At 30.7% G+C, this 14,150-nt stretch overlaps 1 protein-coding gene across 1 annotated transcript in view; it reads left to right on the forward strand.

Moving 5' to 3' along the window:
- gogo (thrombospondin-1 like protein golden goal) overlaps positions 1–14,150 on the forward strand; it is a 288,203-nt gene that overhangs the window by 222,817 nt on the left and 51,236 nt on the right. The gene's annotated exons all lie outside the window — the stretch shown is intronic.

A 14,150-nucleotide genomic window follows, 5' to 3' on the forward strand; every position in this document is an offset into this window, starting at 1 on the left:
GTATATGGAATTCTGGGCATTTACGGGGCTTACGACCGTCATAGGCTGGTTTGAGTGATCACTTTACACACGTGTAACATTCACCAATTCTACCCATTATTGACAACCACACTACTCAAATTCTTGGAAGTTCTATATATATGAACCAATTTAGAAACTTTGTTCTTGAATCACTAGAACTTCACTAGAGACATCTATTGGTGAGATGTAAAGAAGTTTTTTATTAAGCAGAAACTCTTATATTAGTATGTGAGATCCGAATCCCGGAGTGATTATAATCCGGGATTCGGATCTCACATACTAATATAAGAGTTTCTGCTTAATAAAAAAGCTTCTTTACATCTCACCAATAGATGTCTCTAGTGAAGTTCTAGTGATTCAAGAACAAAGTTTCTAAATTGGTTCATATATATAGAACTTCCAAGAATTTGAGTAGTGTGGTTGTCAATAATGGGTAGAATTGGTGAATGTTACACGTGTGTAAAGTGATCACTCAAACCAGCCTATGACGGTCGTAAGCCCCGTAAATGCCCAGACTTCCATATACTTCTTCATCTTTGATGAAATGTCAAAAAATAATATTGTATTATATTTTTAAAGGTAAAAAACGTTCTCCTGAAAAACAAAGTTTTTTGATTTATGACGTTCTTGAAAGGAGTGAGCGACATGTCACAATAGATTTTAAGAAATGGTGGTATAGACTAAGTAAAACTTAAATTAATAAAGGAAAGATTTTACCACAATATGACTGCTGAATCGATTATGAAAACAAAAACAGTGTTTTAAGCAACAAAAAAAAACAATTAATAACGTTAAATATTACCTGGCCTTAAACAAAATAATTTGCAAACTATGATTAATGTGCCTTAAGATAAAATCGTCACAATTACCCTTTGCAGACGTATTTGATGTTCATATTTCCTAACCTAATTGAGTAGAATTCACATGGACAAGTTACAACAATAAACCGTATAATTTGGGCTAAATACTTGTTGTATGTATATTCGTCTTGTTAAGTTTAGTAATTAACTCGAGTCCCCGGGGCTGTCGGGATGCTGGGGAGATGCAAACTTGCCAACCGCGGTGGTCTCGCAGACACGCGGAAACGTCACATTAGCGGGACGACAACTTAACTATGGTATTATAGTCGTTATTACTGTGACGTAAACTTCAAATTCGCCCCTAAAGTTGGAAAACTATTCACTTTATTACGGGAGTAGGTAAATTTATAAAATAAATTATTGTACATCATTTTATTAAACGATTTTTGAAAACTTTTTGTGCGATTCTGTCAATATTTTTGTGGTGTATTTACATATCGCTCACTCCTTTCAAGAACGTCATAAATCAAAAATCGTCAATTTTCAGTTGCGCATGTTTTCGGAATGCCCAGAAAATGTACTTTATCTTAGCAAAAGAGGCATATTTTTAACTTAATATTTACCCGCTACAGAGCAGAAAATGTTATTTTTCATTTTGAAAAAAAAAGTATTGTTTAATAATTTTTTATATAAGTATACTAAATATTTTTCAAATGGAGAAAAAAATTCAGGTTTTACCTAAAACGATGTGTTGCACAGTAAAAAGTTCAATAAGTGACTTGATATTTATTTTTGATACATTGTGTTATATTTTTAAACTTTAAAAACGTTCTCCTAAAGAATCAAGTTTTTTTTATTTATGACGTTCTTGAAAGGAGTGAGCGATATGTTAAATAAAGTCAGTATACCAATCAAGTTTTTTTTTGTAAGGTCAAGGGATTGCATCCCTTATGTCACTGCGACCATGTTAGGTCTTAGTTTTAGTTTTACGAATATTAATATGAACCCCTTTAAAAGCAGCTTGTACTAATTACTATCTTAATTATTAAGAAAAAAATTTAAAATCCAGATACTTCAAACATATTTTTTTTGGTTACGTAAAAATTTCTTAATGCAGTTTTATATTAATAGAAACCGTAATTGTTAAAAAGAATAATCTTAGTTTTATTGAAATGCAAATGACTAAAAAACTTCAGTACCGCTATAAATGCAGACCCCAAGGGAAATATTTAATTTCCATTTGCTGATTGGCGATTCCTATTCGCCAACCTTCCATTTTCCGTAAATCTTTCATTGAAAATTTGTTGGTAATTTGAATAAAATGATAAAAAATGACAATGTAGTATAATTTACGAACAATTCAAGTAGTAAGAAACTCGTCATGTACTCATTACGTACTGCATATTTAAAATAATACTACATATTTCAAATAATTACAGAATAATTAATAATTTAGTAAATTTATGTATTCATTTTAAATCAAACACAGATTTTTTGAGTCTACTAAGTTGTATTTTATTAACAAAAACACATAAAAAATTATCTACATACCTACATCCCCCATTAGCTACTGTTGTCTCCCATAAATTATTGCTGCACGTGTTAAAACTGTCACTTAGAATTGTATAGCTACATAAGGACCGTATTCCATTTGATTTTCACATTCGTTTGATAATTCCCTAACAAGGCGAAACAATTGTCACAGTATAATTTGTTATGTGTTTTTGTTAATAAAATACAACTTAGTAGACTCAAAAAATCTTTGTTTGCTTTAAAATTAATACATAAATTAAAATAGAGTTCTACAAATTAAACGGCAAATCAATGAATAAATAAATTAAGTAAATACTCAATTACGTGATATGTTACTTGGGTTTAAAGAAAATCCGAAGAGGACATTTGATTACTGGGCCTTAAATTTTAACCAATAAGTAATCTTACCAGTTTTGCGTTAAATCATCAATAACTGCATATAAAAAATAACAATAAATGCATTTTTTGTCGTTATTCAATGGCTAATTCTCTGTTTTTGTGTCGCTTATCAAAACAACAAGAAAAACAACAGAAATTTGATTAAAAATAAACAGTCATTTCCAAATGAATGTTTTTTTATTGACATTGCGCGATGAAATTCATTTGTTAGGATTTTCACTAATACACAAATTACTTGGTAAATATCCACATGTTTATTCGACAGATTGAAAAGACTGCTATAAAAACGCTGTGTGGTTTATTTGTATGATATACGAAAAATATAATGATTTCCAACGGACCACTCAAAAATGCTTACTCAGTGGCAATTACATTTCGTTCACAACATTTTGGGTGAGTTCGTTGTTCATTGTTCACAAATCTGGGTTTCTCCACTAACAAGTTATTTTAACGATTTGACATGATAACACATGAAACAAATTTATGAGGCATATGTAATTGGAAAAAGGAGCAGAGAAAGACCGAGAAAAACTTGACACGATCAAGTATGCCAAATACTTGAAAGTGGTCAGGTTAGGAGTCGATACAGTCGGCGGGTGTGTATGAGGAGATGCATGAACGTGGAAGAGATGAAGAATGTTTGCAAAGGCAGAGTGAGGTGGCGTTCTTTTCTCTCTGCCTACTCCTGCGGGGAAGCGGCGTGATGGTTAGTTAGTTAGATAGTTACATAGATGAAGTAGAATGTGGGAGTCTAAGTATTCACAAGGCTTACGACCTGTCGTAGGCTGGTTTTATTTTTTTAATAATTTCCTCTATTAATAATTTGTTGTACGTGTTTTAACATTTTTGACCATTGTTTTATTCGCTGATAAAAATGATGAAATACAAGTTTATGTATGTACAATCTCTGTGTCAACAACACCTCGTAATTAAGACTATATCGATATCTTAACATAGATAAAGAAGAATGTGGAAGTCTGGGTATTTATAGAGTTTGCGACCTGTCACAAGCGTGTATAAGTGTAAGCGTATACACGTTTGATACGTTATGATAATAAATAATTGAATTTCTATACTTATCTATATTTAAATATCAATAAAAAAAATCGCAAAAATAACTCCTAATTGAAACGACTTCCAGAATTTGTGGACGAAATTCGAGCACACTCCAAGTATTGTTATTAAAAAAATTATAAGTGAATTAAATTTCATAATTAACTTCAAATGATTCGATTTTTTAAATGTTAAGACTATGTAATAGGGTTTGTTTTAAAATCATCTGATCATAAAACAGCAATGCAATGTAACAACGCATGTAATTTTATCTCACCTTATAAATTGAAGCAGTTAGGTATAAATTGTTTGGTGAATAGTCTCAGATTCCCACAGGTATAAAAATTACTTCACACATTTTGTATGATGGTTATTTATGGTAAAGTCCTTACGCGCAGTGTGCCTCGTGAAGGAAGAAAAGATTACACTGTGTAAAGATAAACCAAGTAGAAAATGGTACGCTCCCTGATTGAAGTATTGTACATTCCCTACCTCAGCGGTTCACAAACATTTATTTTTAAAACAAATAATTTCTTAAGGCAATATCGCAATAATAAAATTTATTTAGCTTCCGGCAATGCATAGAACCAGACGTCAGGTCACGCCCATTTAAAAAAAATATATCTTTTTTTTTTCGAATATGTATTGAAAAAATATTTGTATAATTTTTTTAACTTTTCTCATTTTTATAATTATTTTTGTTTTCAAAACCATATATTTATTTCGAAGAAAAATGTATGTTTTTGATACAAAAACGGCGTTTTAACCACAAAAAATGTTAAATCACGTTGCGTTAAGAAAATTAAGTTATTCAAAGAATACTAGACCTTAACATATCTTATCAAACTGTCCATATCCCGAATTGCTCGTTATTTGCAATATGTTTTCTCATAAGAACCTCGGTTAAATGGGTTGATCTAGAAAATGGCCCTATATTGCAGAATTCCACAGTGAGTTTAACCAAATATAATAAATTATTTTAAGTGATACACAGATGTGAGAGTTCACTAGAGACATTTGTGTTTCGAGTTTGATCAATATATCTAGAAGTTTCAAAAATTTCAGTAGTGTGGTTGTCAATCATGGGTAGAATTGGTGAATGTTACATGTGTGTAAAGTGATCACTTAAACCAGCCTATGACGGTCGTAAGCCCTGAAAATGCAAAGACTTCCATATCCATATTGATATGTTTTGTTATCTCAACTCTATCAATAACTCTCAATTTGAGATGGTCCAGATTTGTGAACAAGTATTTGGACACACTGAAAATGTTGTAGGTACATACGAAGGTGTTTATTTTCATGTCAGATTTTGATCCCGTAGTCATAGTTTGAGTCATAGTTTCTCGGTTCAAACCCGCTCTACCACAACTCGATACCTATTTCTAATAATGAGCCGCTTAGGCTCATAGAAATAGTATGAAATAAAAGAAAGAAGTATTTTTAAAAATAATTAAAAAGTATTTTGTACATAATAATAATATTAAGAACAAGAAAAAATTATTCCCAACGAACACTTTGAGAAGCGACCCCTTATCGCGTTAACACCACGTCGCGAATAAACACCTTAATGCTTTATAAACCCATTATTCTAACCAGGTATAAAATAATTATTATAATTACGTTACTTTACACGAGCATAAAATTTCAGGAGATTCCCGGAAAATGAGATTATGATCACCGGCATATTCATTTTCATAATTATAAAAGCGGCTTATGAAATTGATATTTCAAAAACAGCATTTTTTATGCCTAATCATTTTGTATAGAAATGATTATCAAAGAATTAAATGCCCCCTTTTTTAAGATAATTTAAATATGAAATATTTTCACGGATCATTCCTAAGATGAAAATATGATTTTTATTTTAAAATGTAATTATACTAACCCATCATATTAGCAATTTTCTATAAGTAATAACCATAGTCATTATTTATATATATTTTTTTAATTTTAACAATGTACATAGGGCACTGCATCATATAAACGCAGTGTTATCTTAATCGTTAACACATGAACGAAAGGTGATCAGCCCTCCGCTTCATATACCAGTTCAGGATAATATTGAATAAATATTAGAGTGAAAAAATCGCTAATATTTATTAGACCCCCCTCCCTCCGGGGAATCGAACCCGAGAGCTCCAAAACGGTACCGAAGTGTGCTGACCTAATGGTCAGAACACCCCGCAATTTTTTTTTAATGAAAAGAAGCAGTCAAGGACCAAATCACCCATGAATTATGTAATTATTGTTCCCGTATTGTAGAATCCTTTATAGTGTAGTGTTTAGTACATTTATCTACTGTGTTGGATGTTCCGGGTTCAATTTAATGTCAAATCAAGTGTTTTTTAACTCGTACATTTATTTAATATTATCCTAGACTGGTAACTGAAGCTCAGGACCATCACGTTGCCTTTGTATATGAAACAATCAAACTAACGTAAAATCAATTTAATGCAAGTGCCCTATGCGCTATCGGGTCAGTAATAGTATCACCTAAAAACCACAAATATTTGTTTTGATACCCTTTAGGAATCGAACCCAGGACCTCCAGCGTGGTAGCCAAACGCGGTAACCGCTACGCTACATAGGCGAACAAAATATAATCTTTTAAGATGAACTTAATTCCAAAAATATTGAATCACCCTCTCATTATCATTCATTGTTCACTTTGTGTTTTACGAATTAAAAACACGACTTCATGACTACCGGTTTCGGAATAACCATTCAATCATCAGGTCAAATGTAAACTACATGTCGTCTACATATGAAGTATAAATGTAGTGTACATTTGACCTGATGATGGAGTGGTTATATCAGAAACCGGTAGTCATGAAGAAGTGAACGATGAACGATGAGGAGAGTGTTATATTACCATACCACAATGTTAACAATGCTTTTAATGTACAAAAAAATTGAGTCAACTTCGCAGGGCGGATAACAGAAATATGTTGGTATATCTACGTGTCGCTCACTCCTTTCAACAACGTCATATATCAAAAATCTTCAATTTTCAGTTGTGCATGTTTTGCGGAATGCCCTGAAAATGTACTATATCCCAGCAAAAGCGGCTTATTTTAAACTAAATATTCACCCGCTACAGGGTAGAAAGTGTTGTTATGGCGTTTTTAAGAAAAGTTATTGTTTAATTAATTTTTTAAATATACTAAATATTTTTCAAATCGACGAAAAACATTCAGGTTTTAGGTAAAAAGATCTGTTGCACAGTAAAAATTTCAATATTTATTATGATATTTATTTTTAAAGCATTGTATTATATTTTTAAACTTTAAAAACGATCTCCTGAAAAATCAAGTTTTTTTTTTATGTATGACGTTGTTGAAAGGAGTGAGCGATATATAGTAACCAGTTGTCTTATTTTAAACTCCTTGTATATTTGAACCACATCGTTATTACTTTGAAATAGTTTTAGTCGAGGCTGTGTGCTCAGGTGGTCCATTTCCAACGCGACATCGGAATAAGTACCCAGACCACTTAATGTCAAGGAATATTTACAAAATTATGGTTTGAACCAACTTCGTGCGATCGGCAAAATTAAGTTACATAAAATGTTTCCTTATAACTTTTTGTAAAATTATTTGTCATGTTTATAGAGCTCGCCTTCTTGTGCAACTGATCCAATTAAAATTCTTGTCATTTAAAAAAAATCTTTGAGTTTGGTTTTAGTATTTATAATAATTCACAATTATTCATAATTATTGAATTTAATTTATCACTCTTATATTTGTTCAATATTACCCTGGACTGGTACCTGAAGCGGAGTGCTGATCACCTTTCTTTCGTGTGTTAACGATCAAGATAACACTGTGTTTGTATAATGCAGTGCCCTATGCACCATTGGGGTGCGGATAAGGGGTTTAATTTAATTGAATTTATAATAAACTATGCATAAATATTATAAACTAATTTATATAAATTCTGCGACAGGTGTTTTTACCTTGACAGGTAAAACACGTTTTTTTAAACAGTTTTTATGGCTGCGATGGCAGCGGCATCTGTTGAAAGAAGAAACAACTCTCTTTATACACGTGTAACACCCATGATTGACAACCACACTACTCAATTTTTTGAACTCACACATATATTATCAATCTCATAATACTTCACGATTGAGTTCACAAAAGCTAACGGTTAGATTGAGGAAGCTTTTATTTAGAAGAGATCCTTTTATTCAGATTTATGCAAGATCCGAACTCCGGATTATTTTATATAATAAGAGAACCCTGAAAACACGATTTTCAATTTTTATGTAGTTTATAATTTGATCAGTCATTTAATGCACAACATTTTTACTGTGTCCAAATATACGTTCACAATACTGGATTTCCACACTAAGGGGTTGATTTTACATTTAAGAATATATAAACTCTTCAGTGGAGAGACAACTCAACTGAAAATATAATTTTGTTTGAAGCACTAACTTTGTGATTTTCCATTTTATAATTAAAATGTAACTTTGTTTTAAAATCACTATAAAAATATTTATAGTCATTTTAAACCAAAGTTACATTTTTATAATTAATTATCAAGTGAAATAAATATTTATTAGTTGATTGCTGACAATATTTATTGACACGTTAAACACATGAATCCACACCCCCTTGCGATATGATTTTTATGCATAATGAACACGAGCCGAAGTAAAACTCACACATGAGAATTATTATATCCGGGTATTTCTCTACTAAACTCACCCTTGAGAGTTATTATATCCGGGTATTTCTCTACTCCAGGAAGTATTTTACCAGGAGCACACGAAGAAGCTGCTTAAGAATTTAGGATACGAGCTTCGGGGTTGTGTAGGAATACCCCGTTTGGACGATTCTTTCTTTTGTGATTCACAGTTTATGTCTTCAGCCTGTTTATTATAAGAAATAAAATTACCCTGGTTTGATCCTGAAAATAAACAAGATAACGGTGAATCAACCTAGTGATATTCTCGTCGATACGAGCACCATTCGGTGTTCGTAACAAAATTAAGAAGCATTGCACATCACGAAAAACTGAATTTGGATCTGTACTTAATACTTATATTAATTTATGTTACATATCGCTCACTCCTTTCAACAACGTCATATATCAAAAGTCGTAAATTTTCAGTTGTGCATTTTTTCGAAATGCCCAGAAAGTGTACTATATCCCAGCAAAAGCGGCATATTTTTAACTTAATATTGTATTTACCAGCTCCAGGGCAGAAAGAGTTGTTTTTGCATTTTGAAGAAAAGGTATTGTTTAATTATTTTTTTAAATATACTAAATATTTTTCTAATGGTGAAAAAACATGTAGGTTTTACCTAAAAAGATCTCTTGCATAGTAAAAAGTTCAATTAGTGGCTTGATATTTATTTTTAAAACGTTTTATTATATTTTTAAACTGTAAAAACGATCTCCTGAAAAATAAAGTTTTTTTTTTATTTATGTCATTGTTGAAAGGAGTGAGCGATATGTTATCCCTCGTTAGTTTTTTTAAATCTAGTTATTTGTAAACCCTGCATTATGAATTTCATAATCTGGTTTTGTATTTAATCAATATATGAAGGTATGTACGAGTTTGTAAATCGATATTAAATATATTATAAAACTATTTGTTATTAATGTTATAATTTTTACTGTGTATTTCCAACAACAAAAAAAACAACAGAAAAACATTTAATAAAACAAGTACAAAAATTTTGCTAGTAAACTAAATATTGCAATAGCCTACATGAAATATTACTGAAAACTGTACGTTATAGCGAGGATTTTCGCTATGAGTGCTTAAAATGATGAACTTACATGTGTGTATTTCCGTCTTAAAAAGGCTTTTAGATACTCCTTTTGGAATGTATCTTTAGATCTCATGCCATAACTGCGTGGAAAATGGCTTTAAAAAAATTGTACATGAATAAGACATTTTGTTTACGACTTCCTTCTACTAAAAACAAAACAAACGTTGAGTATAAAACCGATATTTTAAAATTACACTATAGCAATTAGTTTGTGAGTTTTGTTTCCTTGGTAATATACTTGACTTCTGATTCTAAGGTCCATGGTTTGGTTGCACTATGCTACAACTTAATTCCCATTTCTTAAAACGGTTGGCGTTCTCAGTTAAATACACACATATAAGTTTTTAAATGCATGTTTGTCGAGGATATTAATTTTAATTGTTTTTTGTCGATGTTTAAAAATTCCTGAAATATTCCATGTTCAGACAATAATATTATATATGGTAAAATTTCATTCGTTTTTCAATTTGAGTACCGGAGACGGGGGGCTACTTGAACTTTGATGTGTTACTTGAGCCCAGTACAAAAATGTTTTAAATCTGTATTTGGTCTACAATAATGAACGTATCGACATGATTCATTGTTTCCCTGACAGGTGACACTTATTATCACGATACTTCGATCGATACCACGATCTAAATAAAAAATATTTTACTGGGCTCAAGCAACACATCAAAGTTCAAGTAGCCCCGTTCTACGGTAGTGTGGTTGTCAATCATGGGTAGAATGGTGAATATTACACGTCTATAAAGTGATCACTTAACCAGCCTATGATAACTCAGACTCACATATTCGCAATATTATAAACACCCTGACCGAATATGATGAAAATTTATTCAATAAAGTAAACATTACTTCAATTAATAATAATATAATAAAACCCCAATGGTGCATAGGGCTCTGCTTCATATAAACGCAGTGTTATCTTGATCGTTTACACATGAAGAAAAGGTGATCAGCCCTCCGCTTCAGGTACCAGTCCAGGGTAATATTGAATAAATATTAGAGTGGAAAAATCACATATATTTATTTGACCCCCCGTGGGAATTGAACCCGGGACCTCCAGAACGGTAGCCGAGCGTGCTGACCATTACACTACGGAGGTGGACTAAAAACTACTTACTACTACTACTACTTTAATTAAGATACCAATTATAGATAGGTAAAAGATTGATAGAGTTAAGGTGATCACTTATCCAGCCTATGACGGATCGTAAGTCCTGTAAATACCCAGAATTCCATATTCTTTGTCACCTGTCATGGAAAAATAAAACATTTTAAACCTTATATTTGCCACCTTCAATCTAGCCTCAATTTCTTTTATTAAATCTCTGTAATATATCACGTCTCGTTTGAGTTAAATAAATTGGAATTTTCAATTCGAGGTAACGCGGAGCATCGGGGGTATAGGGAACCTTGTTATCATAATGAAAATGAAATAAATGTCTCTCTTTTATTTGGCAATACCCAGAAGATGTGCGAATGGAGGCTTTGCTCATAAAAAGGAATTCGCATTTGAAAGAGATTAACACCCTGCACTTAAAGTTGACAGTTTATACTTCGGATAAGATGCTTTACAATGAGTGTTCTCGCAAACACTGCAATACATTATTATTGTTTAAAATGTATATAAATATTTGTGTTCTTAGATATACACAAATATTTAAATTTCATGCTCTTTTGGTGTCTTGTTAAAAACCTGTAAAAAAGAGATATTCCATCGAAAAATAAATAATAAGAACCATAATGTTTAAACAAACAAAAAACTGCATCTTAATAGTTATCATGTTCTCTTAAATATATCATTTTAATCTTGTGATCGATTTCATAATAATAAAAAAAAATAGTTTATTGAGCTTTACGCCCTTTTTTCTAAAGGCCCTATTTCTATTAAATAGCAACGTTATTTTCTTTAAACGCTGGTAACATTTGAAGTAATTGAAATTTTATTCATAAAACACCGTAATTGTATTGAGAAAGTATGTTTTTTCCAAATGAATGAACATTTTGGTTTTGAAACTAACAGAGTTACTGAAAGGTGTTCAATAACTGAAATATGTTCTAAAAAACAAAAAAATCTAATATATATTTAAAAAAATCAGGTGAGAAATAACGTGCGGCTCTCAGGTGCAACCCGTCGGTTGATGACATTTATTATTCGAGTAAGGCCTTAATACAGTCTATATAAAAAAAGTTCCACGTTAGATACGTTGGCAAGTAAATCGATTTGTTAAAATTTTTTTTTTACGAGGTTACGAAATAATAATTTAAAAAATATTTATGATTTCGTTCACGTTTCATACAACGTTATTTCTAACTGAAAGGCCATGAAAATCCAAGATAATTCATAAGTATGTTTTGAAATTTAAAAAAATGGATACTATGATTGATTGAAAGCAGTTATCCCCGAGTACAATTCGTCGGAAGTTTAAACGATTATAATTTGTTACGTGTTATACGGAATAATGAAAAATGATCGAATTCAGCGGTTTATCCATATTATTAGATTCAAGAAAATAAATGACGTATTCAGAATAAAATATTAACACAGTAGTTTGTTATTGTTTAATTTTAAAAAAATGTGTATCACAAAACAATCGAAATAATTCTTATTGAAACAAGGGGTTTTTCAGATTGTTTTTCGTTATTGATACTTAAAAATAAAAAACCAGAATTCGTTCAAACTTGTTATAAATTAAAGAGCCCCAATTTTAATTCAATAAAAATAACCGTTTGCAAGTCCATCTATCCATTTTTCACAATTATTTAGTCTGACGCTGAAATTTTTAATCACTCGCTGGAGCATGGATCTTGGAATAATTTCCGTTAATTTCTTAATTTTCAACTTAAGATTAAGGCGTTAACCAATACAATGTCTAAATTATACAAGGAGAATACAGAAACCGTTCGGAAATACATATGAACAAGAGCAATGTTCAAAGCGATTTTGTTTAGCGTTGCGGTAGATTTCATTAGCAGGTTGGTCCAGCATATTGGAACGTGTAACAATCTACGCTGGCCCTGTCTGGCTAATTATCTTTTATGGTCTTTTATAATCGACGTTTACACCAGATTTTGGTCATTCATTCTTGTCAATTCTCCATAATTGGAACATAGTTCGCAGGCTACGCGGTAGAATCAGAAAGCATAAGGCAGAGAATGTAAGCTCCACCTACTTTATATCGTTTTCTTAGCAGTAATAGGCAATCACTATTTTATTTGTGTCGGGTTGTGGTCCCGTGGTTAGTGTCGCGGACTCTTGATGCAGAGTTTCTCGGTTCGAACCCACACTACCACAATTTGAAAACTATTTGAAATATATTTACTATAATTACTATATTTACTAAATAAAGGGAAATTGAAATATTTGTGTAAATAATATAGAGACTATATATATATATATATATATATATATATATATATATATATATATATATATATATATATATATATATATATATATATATATATATATATATATATATATATATATATGTAATAAAATACCTAGGTACCTACCTATACATTTTATTAAGTACTTACAAAAAGTACCTACATAAAACAGTTCTACCACCAGATGCCACATGCGTCGCTCAGAATAAAACAAAAGACTTCCGATAATATTATTAACTGTCAGAATCAGATAGATAGATAGATAGATAGATATAAAAATTATTATAAAGATAAATTAAGAATAAACTTTAATTACAAAGCAACACATTGTTTATTTTATTATTATACACCCACTTTACATATTATTTACACTTAATTTTCAAAAGGAAAATATTACCACGTTATAAAACGACAATTTTGTTAATTGGAAATGGATTATGAAACATTAGATGTATTAAAACAATTACTACAATATGTTCGGAGTGAGAGAGAAAAATTAGAAGATGATCAAAGAAAACGATTAAAAGATAATCAAAGAAGACGTGGAAATCTAAGAACTAGTGATAAAATTAAAGATAAAAGTCCATGTAAGATTTGTGAAAATTTAAATAAGGGAACTCGATATCACCCTGAAGCAACGTGCTGGTTTAAAACAAATGAGGATGATAAGATTAATAATAAAAATGAAGACATACAAATAACACAGAAACAGTGCTTGAAAAATGAAAATAAAAATAAAGTAGAAAAAACTTCTACGAAAGATAAAATAAAATATACTCCAGGAAAGAAGAATTTAGAAGTAGATTGTCTAAGCAGGAATCCAGTATTAAAATCGAATGAAAATGCAGATGAACAATTAAAAGTTGTTAATTTGGTTAAATTAGAAAATATTTTAAAAGATCAGAATAAAAATGAAGACATACAAATAACACAGAAACAGTGCTTGAAAAATGAAAATAAAAATAAAGTTGAAAAAACTTCTACGAAAGATAAAATAAAATATACTCCAGGAAAGAAGAATTTAGAAGAAGATTGTCTAAGCAGGAATCCAGTTTTAGAATCGAATAAAAATGCATATGAACAATTAAAAGTTGTACATTTGGTTATATTAGAAGATACTTTAAGAGATCTGAATAAAAATGAAGGAATTCAAAAGAAAAAA

The sequence above is a fragment of the Brachycentrus maculatus genome, unplaced genomic scaffold (assembly GCF_059751285.1).
Source record: "Brachycentrus maculatus isolate JH-2025_06_01 unplaced genomic scaffold, ASM5975128v1 h1tg000031l, whole genome shotgun sequence".
Classification (NCBI taxonomy): domain Eukaryota; kingdom Metazoa; phylum Arthropoda; class Insecta; order Trichoptera; family Brachycentridae; genus Brachycentrus; species Brachycentrus maculatus.